The sequence below is a fragment of the Typopeltis vanoorti genome, chromosome 6, assembly GCF_054136105.1.
Source record: "Typopeltis vanoorti isolate ZY-2024b chromosome 6, IOZ_Tvanoo_1.0, whole genome shotgun sequence".
In the NCBI taxonomy this organism is placed as follows: Eukaryota; Metazoa; Arthropoda; class Arachnida; order Uropygi; family Thelyphonidae; genus Typopeltis; species Typopeltis vanoorti.
In genome coordinates, this window is record NC_143554.1 from 141957331 (window position 1) to 141970800 (window position 13470).

At 36.2% G+C, this 13470-nt stretch overlaps 1 non-coding gene across 1 annotated transcript; it reads left to right on the top strand.

Moving 5' to 3' along the window:
• The first annotated feature begins 10286 nt into the window (after positions 1–10286).
• LOC150105995 (U6 spliceosomal RNA) lies at positions 10287–10390 on the top strand. The gene has a single exon (XR_016548508.1). It is a non-coding gene; the product is annotated as a U6 spliceosomal RNA (small nuclear RNA).
• The last annotated feature ends 3080 nt before the right edge of the window (positions 10391–13470 follow it).

A 13470-nucleotide genomic window follows, 5' to 3' on the forward strand; every position in this document is an offset into this window, starting at 1 on the left:
TTTTTACAAACGCCCCTGTTCTCTGAAGTGGCGGCAGCTGCTTGCTCCTCCAAATTACAGGGTCGTTTTTCCTCTTTTTTGACCAGCAAGGACAGTCAATGAAGTGGTATATATACAGAGACTGTTAACTGCTAAAAGTTCTCTTAGTCATCTTTAATATTAGGCACCATCTACATAATGGTTACTGCAACCTCGTGAAGGTGGTTTTCTCGCCACCTCACGAAAATGCAGGTATAGGCTAAAACGTTAGTCAGAGGATCTTAGAATCCCTTTTCTAATAGTTTACCCACATCTCCAAAGAGCTGTTTAGCTCTTGAACAGAGATGATGACTGGGTAAATACTATCACCAAAGTGACCAACTAGTACTAGTCTGATCTCTGTAGAATGGTTAGCTGATACAAGAAATTATTCATAACAATATCAGTATTAGTAAAAAGGAACATATTATTGAGGCCTTCAAAGCCTACCGCCGAAAAAATTGACGAATCTTTATGGCCCAGGCTTCTACAACAAAACCCCAAAGTGCCCAATTTTTAGAAAGAATGGCTTGACAGACCATTTTCCTTACCTGAAATAAAGTCCGCGTTGAAAACTTTCAAAAACCATTCTGCACCAGGGTCGGACGGCCTCCCTATTGAATTCTACAAAACATTCTGGCCAAAACTCGGGCCAGCTCTCCTACAGGTGTTCGAATACTGCATCAACATAGGAAATTTGACTAACTTTCAAAAATCGGGAATAATCTCCCTAGTCCCCAAGAAAGGAAACCTCAAAGACATCAAAAATTGGAGGCCAATAACGTTATTAAATTCTGACTATAAAATCTTAACTAAATGTGTTTCCCTTCGACTGTCACAAGTACTCCCAACCTTTTTAAGCAATAACCAAGCATGTGCTGTTCCAGGAAGAGCAAGCTCTCACAACGTTTTTTTCTCGGTGACACCATATCCTACCTAAAATACAAAGAAATCCCAGCTTTACTATTCTCCCTGGACCAAAGTAAAGCCTTTGACAGGGTGTGCCATAACCTATTGTTTGAATCTCTCACAAAGCATGATATTGGTCCGTCTCTTCTTCACACAATAAAGACCGTCTACTATGACATAAACAGCAGGCTACTCATAAATGAAACATTGTCTGACCCTATTAAGATCACAAGAGGAGTTCGACAAGGATGTCCTCTTTCCCCCGCCCTCTATGTAATGTAATTTACATCGAAATTTTGGCAAACCTAATTAGAAGATCTCCAGAAATAAAAGGTGTGGAATTTCCACAAGCAGCCGGCCCACCCCTAAAAGTTTTAATCTACGCAGATGACATCAACATTCTCACCAGAAATGAAGACTCCAAAGAAAGTCTTTTACACATTATCAAAACTTTTGAAGCAGCATCAGGCTCAAAAATTAATAATGAGAAAACAGCCACTCTCCCTATAGGTTTCTGGCCCGATATTAAATCTCCCATCCCTGAAATCAAAATATTAGGTTTATACTTTAATAATGAAAACACACTGGCAAACCAGGAAGAATTTTTGACAAACTTCAGAAAACCAAGCTTAAATGGGAGTCATACATTTTAGACTTTAACGGCAGGGCACAAATAATAAAACAAATTATGATCCCTATCTTCTTGTACTATGTGACCCCCCTTTACTACCACAAAGCACTTTATAAAAAAATGTGAAAAAATAATCTTCAATTTCTTTTGGAAAAACAGAAAAGACAAAATTAAAAGAATTAAAATGACAAGATCAACAGAGAATGGTGGTTTTAACATATCATTATTAGAGGAACACATCACTGCAATTCGGTTAGGTGAGCTCTTCAAAACCCTAACCAACCCTCTTCACATCGCTCATGACTTGATAAAGTACTGGCTAGGGTCAAGGTATTGCAAAACCTTTAATATCACGTACTCTGGTCCACAAGCAATCTTTCCTCCGAAGGACTACCGGGACATAATTAATTCCCTCAACTCCATCATCCCTTTCTTGCAAGACTCTATACTCTCTAATAAAAGATCAACAATATACTATTGCTTAAGAAATTTGAAGAACACAGAAAAACCAACAATTGAAGATATAACCACATGGAAACACAATACCTTCACGTGCTTGTATTCTACTAGAAAACTGCTCAACTTCAAAATTACTCACAAGATCCTCCCAGTAAATCATCTAGTTTCTAAATGGAATAGACGTGTGACTGACCAATGTGTATTCTGTGGAGAAAGGGAAACCATCGCTCATCTGTTTTTTAATTGTTTCACTGCTCAAGCGGTCTGGCGACTTGTTGGAGACAGATTTAATACTACAATCACTCCTAACCTGGCACTTAGATTAATAGACCTACCTGTGCATATGTCCAAAAACCAAAGTAGACTACTCATTTTTACCATAATTGAATTCAGATTCCATATCTGGAAAATCCGTAACGTAGCATATTACAACAAGTGCAAAAAAGGCTTGCCAGACATTATAAGAAGTTGTAGAAGCAGTATCAAGAACTTTCTGTTAATGAGACTCGAAGAGTTAGGCCCGCCTGAGTTCGGTAGACAATGGTGTGTTCCTCCATGCCTTACTTATCTGTGGAATAACCAGGTAAGAATTAAAATCTAACCACTTTCTTTTTCTTTTACCTAATCTCTTTAACCTAATTTCACTGTTATTTAGCCATGAAATTCCTTTTACCTTTTGTCTCAATATAGCCAAGGAAGAATCTCTCTGAGGCCACAAAGTAGCAACCATACTAACTCGTAAAGTATAATATATTATCCCAGGTATTAAGAAATTAACTAGTATATGTTTTTAGCTCTTAAGTTGTAAATTGACCAAATGTAATCTTAGGTTGCACACCTCGCGCACTTCAAGTTTACCCTGAACCTAGAGTTTTTCAACTCAAATACAGAAATGATGACTGGGTAACACCACACCACTGTGAATGGTACTAGTCTGATCTCTGTAGAATGGTTAGCGTTCATTTTTGTGAACTTTTCTCATAGGTGATTAGCAAATTGTTTAGCTATGCGCAAATTGTAGTATATGTTAGCTCAGTTATTATCGACAAAGCGTCTCATAGAGGCACTTGATAATAAACTACAGCAGCAGATACAGAATAAACCCCGGACTGGGGCAAGAATAACACACTCGGTGGTGGGAATAGCTTAGGCCCTCACCAGCCATGGCTTTGCCGCGTACGCGGACCCTTGGAATCGAAGTTGAAGCTGACTTTCGACCTCGATGTTTGGCCAAAGCCCTCATCGAAAGCGTCGGCGATAAGCAGATTTTTGCTTTTACTCCCTTTGGTGGTGGCCGCTTCCAAGTAGTAGTAAGGAGTGAACAAACAAGAGACAAACTACTTGCAGGATTCCAGTGTAATGGAAAAACAATAGTTCCAATTTGGGTAGGGAGCATTACCAAACTATACCAAACTACTTAGGATCCCCAGATTCCCTTTAAAATATATTGAAACCGATGATCATCCACGAAATATTCGGGAAATGGGGCGTTGTACACAAGGTGGAAGTCCTAAATGACGCAGAAAACCCCAAATGGAAGTCGGGTGAAGTCCACATCTCCCTCGAGATGAAAACGCCCGTTCCCAACTTCATTATTATTGGATCCACCAAAGTAATGATTAACTACCCTGGTGTAAAAAAAAAACTTTTTTAGATGTGGTGCCTTCACTCACCTTGGGGCAGACTGTCCTAGAGTGAAATGTAAAAACTGCCTCAAAGCAGGCCACAGAGGATGGGTGGTGCAATCACGCCAGCAACTCCACCAAGCAATGGAAATGACACAGCACAGGAAGCTTCTCCTCCTTTCGAGGATGCTCCTGATATAACGGAAATCCATACCTCCACGTCTAAGAAAAACCGTAAGAGGGGAAAAAAACTTCCACAAGCAGTAAAATCCAACAAGAAGAAACAGTCGTTATTGAAACCATCAATACTAATATAGATACTTATACAGATATAGATAGGGAAGAAGGAAAGATGGAGGTGAACACCAACTTTGGGAGTTGGTAACGCCCAAAACAGCAAAAGTATCTGAGACCGCCCACCCAGAAGTCCCTCACGCGAAAGCAGGGGAGACTCTCAGCCATCTCATCAGAGGTATCCCAGGTATGGCGGAAAAATTCAAAGAAGCGATGAAAAAAATAGGAGAACCTGAACTCCTCCTCACAGGGGAACATGGATCTGACATAGTCAGCGCAAAATGGGGTGACATCTTCGTTGATGACATCAGCAAAGTCACCCCTGAGCAGGTAGAGGTAGCCCAGGATTTAGACGAGGAGGCAGCTTCGGCGTTCTTCATAACTAGACATAGCCAAAGGAAGTGAGGTGGCCAAAAGAATAATAACTGCCCACAACAAAAGAAAGACACAGTAACCACCTTGTGGGATTTCTGTACACAGCTTCACCGGTTTCAGCTATCACAGGTAGGGGAGGACCTGAGAACTCGAGCGGCGAAGGCTTACAGCGAGGCGGTGCAGTTCCTTGTGAGCTGCATCACTCAGGCCAGATCCTTCCTCCACCTCTAAGTTTACCTTTCGATTTTTGCTTTTCTCTGTACTGTTTTTGTTTGTTTTGTTACATGTTTCCTTTTTAGGATTTTTCCTTTTTGTAAAGTGAAAAATCAACGACCGTTTTAGAAACGCCCCTGGGGGACAAACAGCTAAAACAGGTCAACTGAGGCCTCTTTCACCTACTCTACCACTATGCATTCTATCTTTATTTCCTCTCCTACTATCTGCTGACTCTCAGCCTATCTTACTCTACAGGCCGATGATGAAGATTTGTTGAACTCACAAATTATTTTATTTAAGACGACATTTCTATAGCAAATAGCTAATTATTTCAATACCTAATTAGGTTTCTAACAATCTCGTATCTTTCAGTGCTTTGCTCCTCTATACTAAATCTCGCATACACGCGTTGAGTGCTCTGATCCTCTATAGCAGGGTTTCTCAAACTTCTTCTACGACGGAACACTTCACAAATCCTGAAATGTTCACGGAACACCTTGGTTATTTTGTAATGTATAAATTAATAATTAATTGGTAATTTAGCTTATTTTATTGTTAATTAATAATTAATTGTTAATGATTGATACTTATTAATTAATAATTAATTAAACAACAATTAATCTATCATTAAATTAATTTGTGCTAATTTTCATTGACATATCCCATTCTGATCACCAAAAATTTATAATATTATTATAAGTACTTACGATGCAGACTTTTTCTCCTGTGTGCTGGTTTTGTAGGGTAGGTAAATATAAATAAAATAAATGAGTAAATCTAAGCGTTAAGAAAAAACAATCATTTATTGTCAAATGTTAATTAGTAAAAACAAAACACATAAAAATAGTAAAACACGTATATTCCAAATTAAGTCCTTAATGACTTCGATGTTTTTGGGTCTTTGAATTACAAATTCTTTTGATATCAGGCACAATATTAGAAAGTTGAATTCTCTTATTTGGTGTAGCGTCGAATCTGTTCCTGGACTTTGATTTGGTTGCAGCATAATATGAAAATCCTGTTGCACATAAATATGTCGTTGTAAAAGGAAGTAAAACAAGAATAGCTAGTTTTGACACGCTTGTTCAGAAATCATTTATTGGCAGTTCCTTGTATTTTTGTTTTAAATCAAAGTCATTAATTAAGTCAATTAGATTTTCATAGTCACTTGCGCTGAAGCCTGCTGGCTTAGCTGTCACTGTAAATGGATTCAGAACCCAGGAATTGTCCTCACTGGATTTTGGAAAATATTTCAAAAGGGTTGATTGCAAGTCATGCATGTGTTCTAAAATTACGTTGGATACTTCTTCATTTACTTTAGAATTTACTTCAGTCAAAAATCCATTCAAGGTGGGAAAACAATCAAATTTATTCTGTTCAACTGTAGAAATCCAGAATTGCAACTTCCTATCAAAAGATGCAATTTTATCTCTTGTATTAAAAATTGTAATATTCTTTCCTTGTAATGATAAGTCAATTTCATTGCACTTTGTAAATATATCTGCCTGATACCCAAGACTCATCAACTAGGAAGAATTTCTTAATAATTCAATAAAATTTTGTCCTAAACTATGTGACATCAAGAAGACCATTAACTCACCACGAAGTTCAAAAAGCCTCAACAATGCTTTTCCTCTGGATAGCCATCTCACTTCAGTATGTAATAAAAGTGTGTTATGTGCACTACCCATTTCATCGCACAAAATTTTAAATAATCTGGATTGATGTGTTCGAGATTTTACATAGTTGATCCTTTTTTTCGCTTCATCCAAAATAGTTTTTAAATATGTAGGAATTCTTTTTGTTACTAGTGCTTGTCTATGCAAAACACAATGACTTTTAGTGGCTCTTGTAGCTACTTGTAGGATACGTGTTACAACTCCCTTCATCCTTCCTACCATTGCTTGAGCACCATCTGTACAAATATCAATACACTTCTCCCAACCGATTTCCTGTTTTGTAACATAATTATTAATACAGTTGAATATATCTTCTCCGGAAGTTTTTTCTTGTAGATATTCGCACATGAGTAAATCTTCTTCAATACTTTTATCAAATATGTAACGAACAAACACTAGTAATACAGCGAGTCCTGCGACATCTGTAGATTCATCCATTTGCAATGAATATTCACTGCAGTCCAAGTCGATGAATTAGCTCTTTTTCTATGTCAGCAGAAAGATCTTTGATGCGGCGTGAAACAGTATCATTTGATAATTGTACCGCATCTATTTTTTAGCAACCTGCTCTTTTAACATGCATGATACAATGTCTTTCACACAAGGCTTAATGAGCGTCTCACCAATTGTATGAGCTTCACCATGAAGTGCAATGCGGTAACTCACGCGAAAAGACACCTCTGTTGCATTTTCAGTTGTAGCAATTGTAGCCATTTGAAGTTTAGATTTTTCTAGCGAGTCACGTCTTCTCTTAAAAAATGTATATCTTTTCCTTTTTATCAGTGTGTTTCGTTTCGAAGTGCCTGCGAAATTTAGCTGGAGCCAAAGAACTGTTTACTAGTATTTTATTACATAAAACATCAGGAGCATGTGTATTGCCAATACACGTAAATCCATAATTTAAATAACTTTCATGGTACTTCCATTTTGGTCTGTTCTTAGATGACTCTTGTTCTTTAATATTAGCTTTTGAAGAAACCACAGTTTACAATTCTATATCTTCTCCAATCATACGAGTAGATGTGTCAGCAGAAGTACTTGCTCCTCCTTGTGTTAAAGTTCCTGTCTTTAAACAAGAATCCATGAGTATTTTTTCAATAATATTCAAATTCCAATATTTGCAATATATTGTAATATAAGGTAACTTTAGTATGAAAAACAATAAGATTATAAATAAGAAATGTCGAATAATATAAAAGTAAATGAATAATGCAAAATAGTAAAAAAAGACTGCAACACACAAAAGTAAATATGAATTGTAACAATACTTATAAGAAAACTACTAAACCGTATCAAATAATGTAAAAGCAATTGTAATAAGAATGATTTGATAAAATGTTCAGTAACAAAAATTAAACAGTTCGAAATAAATCAGATATCAATTATAAAATTAGTTAAAAGAGTAACAAGAATTCTTTTTTAAAAGTCGCTTCGCCAATCCCAATATACGAGAATAAAAAGACGTTAGCTGATTTTTTATTTTTTTTTATCCCGAGGGCCCGGTCCCAACAAATTTACTCATAAATACCTTTCCAAATTTTTTAAAGCTCATACATTAAGATAAGTATTATTAATTAATTATGGCTTAATCATAAAGAGTATTAGTACACTTATGTATACGGTGTGGCATGTTGACAAATACAAATTACATTAGTTATCAATCACTGGACTAATGAAATGTTGTAGCATGTCTTAGTTTGTTCAGGCAAACATCATTAACATTCCGAAGTAAAGCATTCACAGACAAAGCCCCTCAGCGGGCCGTGCCGGAAAACACTTTAAACGGAGATTCAAATTGCTCCCTTAAGACAAAAACCTTAAGAGAGCGAACTCAGAACTCTCGAATCTTTCGCCCAAGGGGGTAACAGCAACAGCCGAGCCTCAGTTAAAACTTCATTGGCTACAGAATTACCCTCTGGATTTTTCACACCCTGTGTTTTCCTGGTAAATTACGCAATGCTATTAATTATTATAAAAGAAGTAGTATATATCTTTCATTTATTTTAGAATTTTAAAATCAGTAAAATATTTAAAAAAATTTTTAAACATAATTATGGTTTATTCCATTTTGTAGAAATAATCTTGATTTTTAAAATTAACACTTATGATTGCAAGAATTTAATAATACTATTATCAGTGCTTTTTTCCTAGAAAAAAAGGTGCCGGAACTCACATCTTGTTAAGCTTTTTATTAAAGAAAATGATATTCAAATCTTAATTTAAATGAAAATCTGTTGCTGTCACGGAGTCGCATAAATGAATTAAATATAATTTATCTTCAGTATTTTTTATTTAGGCACTATTTTACTAAGGCACTATTTAGAGCCTTATTATTATCCGACGACGTCTGGTAACACACATGCGCACGTGTTATGTACGCGCGAACATTATTTAAAAAATTACTTGTGAAAAATTGAAAAAACTGTAAAAAAAATAGCTGCCGGAACGTCAGAAAAAAGCACTGACTATTGTTATCAGTAGGAATAATTTATACCCTGAGACCAGAGGTACAAAGTGGGCATCGACAGAATCTATGGATTTATTTCCTTCAAAAACAGAAAGTTCCATGTAGTCATCCAACACATACAAATTGGAAACGGGTTTTGCAAGACATTTTTATTTACAACAACGAAGAACTCAGTCAAATCGTTTTTACAGTTAAATGGTCTTAGAACTCTCATTGAGGAGAAATTCTAGTGGCTGCCTGTCAGATTATTAAGTCACCTCACTTTAAAAATGTCTTATAAATGTCTTTGGCGTCTTAGACAGGATTCAAGAGCAGCAACAGCTGACATCGGCAAACAGCGCGTTTAAATATCGTGGAATCACTTTTGAATCCATTAGCATCCTGGAGAACCATGAGAAAGGCAGTTCCTACGACCAATTTTATAAAAAGTAAAAGTAACAGTCGCTAGAGAGACGGCAATAAGGGGAAAACCGTATATAATATTAAACTAACTATATATAGAAAACCAACAGACACTGGACGGTATTTGCATTTTACTTCCAACCATCATCATACACAAAAATACAGAATCATCCACATGTTCCGAAATAGAGCCCAAAACATAGTCACAGACGAAGAAGATGTACGTAAAGAACTTTCTCAAATATCGAAATCGCTATCTCAAAATGGTTATCCTCCAAACATAATCAACAAATTGCTTTATAAAAATAACCTCCAACAACAAAGGACAGCAACTGAGTACGTTTAATCCGTCGTCATCCCCTATATTGGTTCTGTCTCCACTAAAATAGCAAGAATGTTGAAGCCTTAAAACATCAGATTTGTGTTTAGACCGATTGAAACCATTAGATAGTTTTTAAGATCCCCTAAAGACAGCGTTCCTTTTTTCAAATATACAGGGGTTTATAGAATACCATGCACTTGTGGACTTTCCTACATAGGCCAAACTTCAAGAAGCCTGGAAATTAGACAGAAAGAACATGTTGGAGATGTAAATCACAAATCGGATACTTCAGGTTTGGCGCATCACTTCTCAACTTCTAACCACGCAATAGATTGGGTAAACAGCTCAATGCCATATATAGAGGACGATTAAAGATGCTGAATTTTTAAAGTAGCGGCTGTGGTACTACGAAGAGGTAATAACCTGAACAGAAATCAAGGAGCAGTATTGAAAGATAGATCGAAAAATCTGATCAATTCATTAAGTATAGCGGAACTACAGTACGCTAAAAACAATGTAACACGCATTCACAATAATGAGTGAAGCGTCTCGCTTCATGCATACATTGTCACGCGAGCTGTCAAATTTGGTTGCCTAACCGTTAACGGTTTACTGAATTCTTTCGTTTTTTTGCATTTATTATTTTCTTTCATCCTTTTAGTCTTGACAAAGTTAGACAGTGTGCTAGTGAAACTAGTCTGATTTCTTGTACATATGGGTATTAAACGGATGGACTTATTCAGATTAAGTTTCGTGTTTTATTACAAATGTTATTTCTTTTAGTGGTCCGTATTGAAATTTCTGGGATAAATTTACCATTATTTAAAAAAACAATAGGCATCAGTTATTCAACGCTACCCAATTACTACAAGAGATAACCTTATAACGACTGCTTCAGAAGTACATATTTTGAAATTGGGGCGATACAGAGAAGTTTAACATGGCCCCTGCGCAAAAGATAACATCCAAAGAAGAATTATTTATAAAGCACTATTGAATAAAAAAAGAGGTGTTTTAGATATGTTTGAGTATTTATATTGCTTTCTTTTTTTTATATAATTTATAAATTTTATATAATAATATATTAAGTTTCAAATTATTTTAGAATGAATTCTGTTACGAAAAAAAGTGGTTAGTTTAATTCAGCAATTTAAGATCACATTTTAATTATAATTGCGCCGATATTATATGAAAACATACGAGTATGAAAAACTCTTACTCGTATGTTTTCTTACCGGCTAATCCCAGTACCATATGTCATTTCACTACAAAATGCCAAGTTAGATGACGTCCGGGATTTCTTCTCCACTATTCCGTGGTTTAATTACCGTTTCAGCAATTCCAATCCACACCTACTACGATCATGTAACTTAAATCACCCTTAATGGAAAGAGGAGCTTCATTTAAAACCTTGAAAAAACGCCCTCTGTTGTGCTTTCGTAAACAAGTGCTATCGGTCGAAGTGCATTATTTTTGTTACTTTATTCTTTCAGTCTTTACTCCAATCAATTTACTGTGCGTCAGATTACTTTCCATAAAATCCTTAATTCTGTTGTTTCTCACGCATCTTTCAATCTTACCAGAAAGGTTTTACTGATACAAATATAATGGTTATATTTGTATCAGTAAAATATAATGGTCCTGTTACAAAATATATAGCAGAATCTTAAATAACAAACTAATGAAATATTCCGAAAACTTTATTCTAGAGGTATAGAATGGATTTAGAAAAGGACGATCATGTATAGACCCAGCCTTTTGCCTAAAATTAATAATAGAGAAAAGAAGAGAATATAATTTAGAAACACATATTGCATTTATTGACTTTGAAAAAGCATTTGACAAAGTTAAAAGAAACATATTATTTAACATATTAAAAGAAAGACAAATACCAAATAATATCCTGAAAGCTATCACAAGTATATATGAAAATAATCAAATATAAATAAGATTAAATAATGAGCTATCATATACTAGAGAGATAAACCAAGGGGTCCGACAGGGATGTCCCCTCTCAGCAACTCTTTTTAATATCTACTTAAATGAAATAATAATAAAATGGAATAAAAATTTACATCAAGGAATTAAACTTTCACCTACAGTGAACTTAAACACTCTCCTTTTTGCAGACGACCAAATAATAATTACAAATTCTGAAGGTAACTTACAGAAAGCTATTTTAGATCTAAATGAGATAGCCACAGATTATGGTATGATAATATCAACAGAAAAATCAAAACCTATTGCCTTTAAAGGACAAGATACAGCAAGAACTAATACAGTAATAGATAACAAGATCTTACAACAGGTGAATTCATTGAACTAACTAGGATGTATGATCACATATGAAAATAAAAAAGATAAACGTAAAAATTGCAAAATATTTAAAAATAACAGGTGTAATTAACTCTATATTTAAACCAAACCTAGTTCAAAAACAAACCAGGCTAAAAGTATACAATACATTAGCCTTACCGGTCTTAATGTATGGAAGCGAAATCTGGACAATAAAACAAAAAGACAAACAAAGATTAACAACAGCAGAAATGAAGTTTATGAGAAAAACTGCAAAGTATACCCTATTTGATCACAAAAGAAACGAAGATATTATGAAAGAATTAAACCAAGAACCAGTAATAGAAAAAAATTAAAAAATATAAACATAGATGGATGGAACACTTTCAAAGAATCAAAATAGAAAGATTACCAAAACAAGCCTTAAAGTACAAGCCATTAGGAAAAAGAAAACCAGGACTTCCTCTTAAATGATTCAACGATGACTTCTAAGGCCGGAACAGGCTATGCTAGGCCTAAATCCTTGATACGTATGATGATGATGATGAAATATAATGGTATTACAGTGGTGAAAGACGGAGAGATGTGGAGTGGGTATCCTCCCTAATAGGAGGTGTCACGAAATAAAAATAATGCAGTCCTCCCTCCCTTATCCGCAGTAAACCGTTGTCCGAAAATATTAAATGGAAAATTCCAGAAATAAATCCAAGAGTTGCCTTAGCTAATTAAGTCAGGTATGCAAATCGTGGATATCGATGGTTTTATTCTCGTAATCCCCAAAGTTAAGTGACGAAAATATCTTAGTTTAAATGTGTTGCGAAAAACTAAAACCCTTCAGTCCCAACTACCTATCATTCGAAGGTAGAGCAACAGTTATCAAAACAGTCCTAAAACCGATGTTACTACACACTATTAACCTCACAAACATAACAGACACACAAGACAACGCCATTCACAAACATATCACTACTTTTTCTGGAACAACAGGAAACACGAGGTGCGCAGGGCATTTCTCCATCTTCCCCCCACACAAGGGGGATTCGCCCTGCCAATCCTCAAATACTGCCACCTAACCAACGCTGCTCAGACCATACGGAAAGCACTGGCATCAAAACACCCTTCCGGCAATCTGATGAAATACTTCTTAGGATTTTTCCTACCCTACTTCGGGATCACTGGCCACGCCGGACCATGTGCAGAGACGGTGCCTGAGTGGTACTACACAATATGTAAACTTTTTAAAAAATTGGCAACGGATGGAGTTCGAGTGCTTCAGCTCAGCCCAAACAAGCTGTACTGGAAAATTTTTGACAGCTTTGACTGGGAAAAACCCGATCTGGGCACAAACGAAGAGGTGCTGTTCACCAACATAAAAAACAGCTGGGGGCAACCATTTCACCGGGACTTAGCCTGGAGAATCGCCTACGGCAGACTCCCGGTGAAACTCGTAAAATCAGCTTACAACCCGCGACCCATGCAACCCCTTCTGCGACGTCTGCGGTGCGATAGAAACCGTAGGGCACCTCTTCTTTCACTGCCCGCCAGCACAGCGTGTTTGGCACAGACTGGCTGAGGTGCTTGCGATCCCAGCGCTCACATTCCCCGAAATAGTCTTTCTACAGTTTCCTCCCCCAGTAACCAAAAACAAGAAACACCTGATTTTCCTAATAAATGTGATTAAGCACCACATTTGGAAAACCAAGAAAAAACACCTTCTTAACGAGGGGGATCGCATCTATCTCCGTGTTAAGAACTGCCTCTCAGCCTACCTCCGCCGC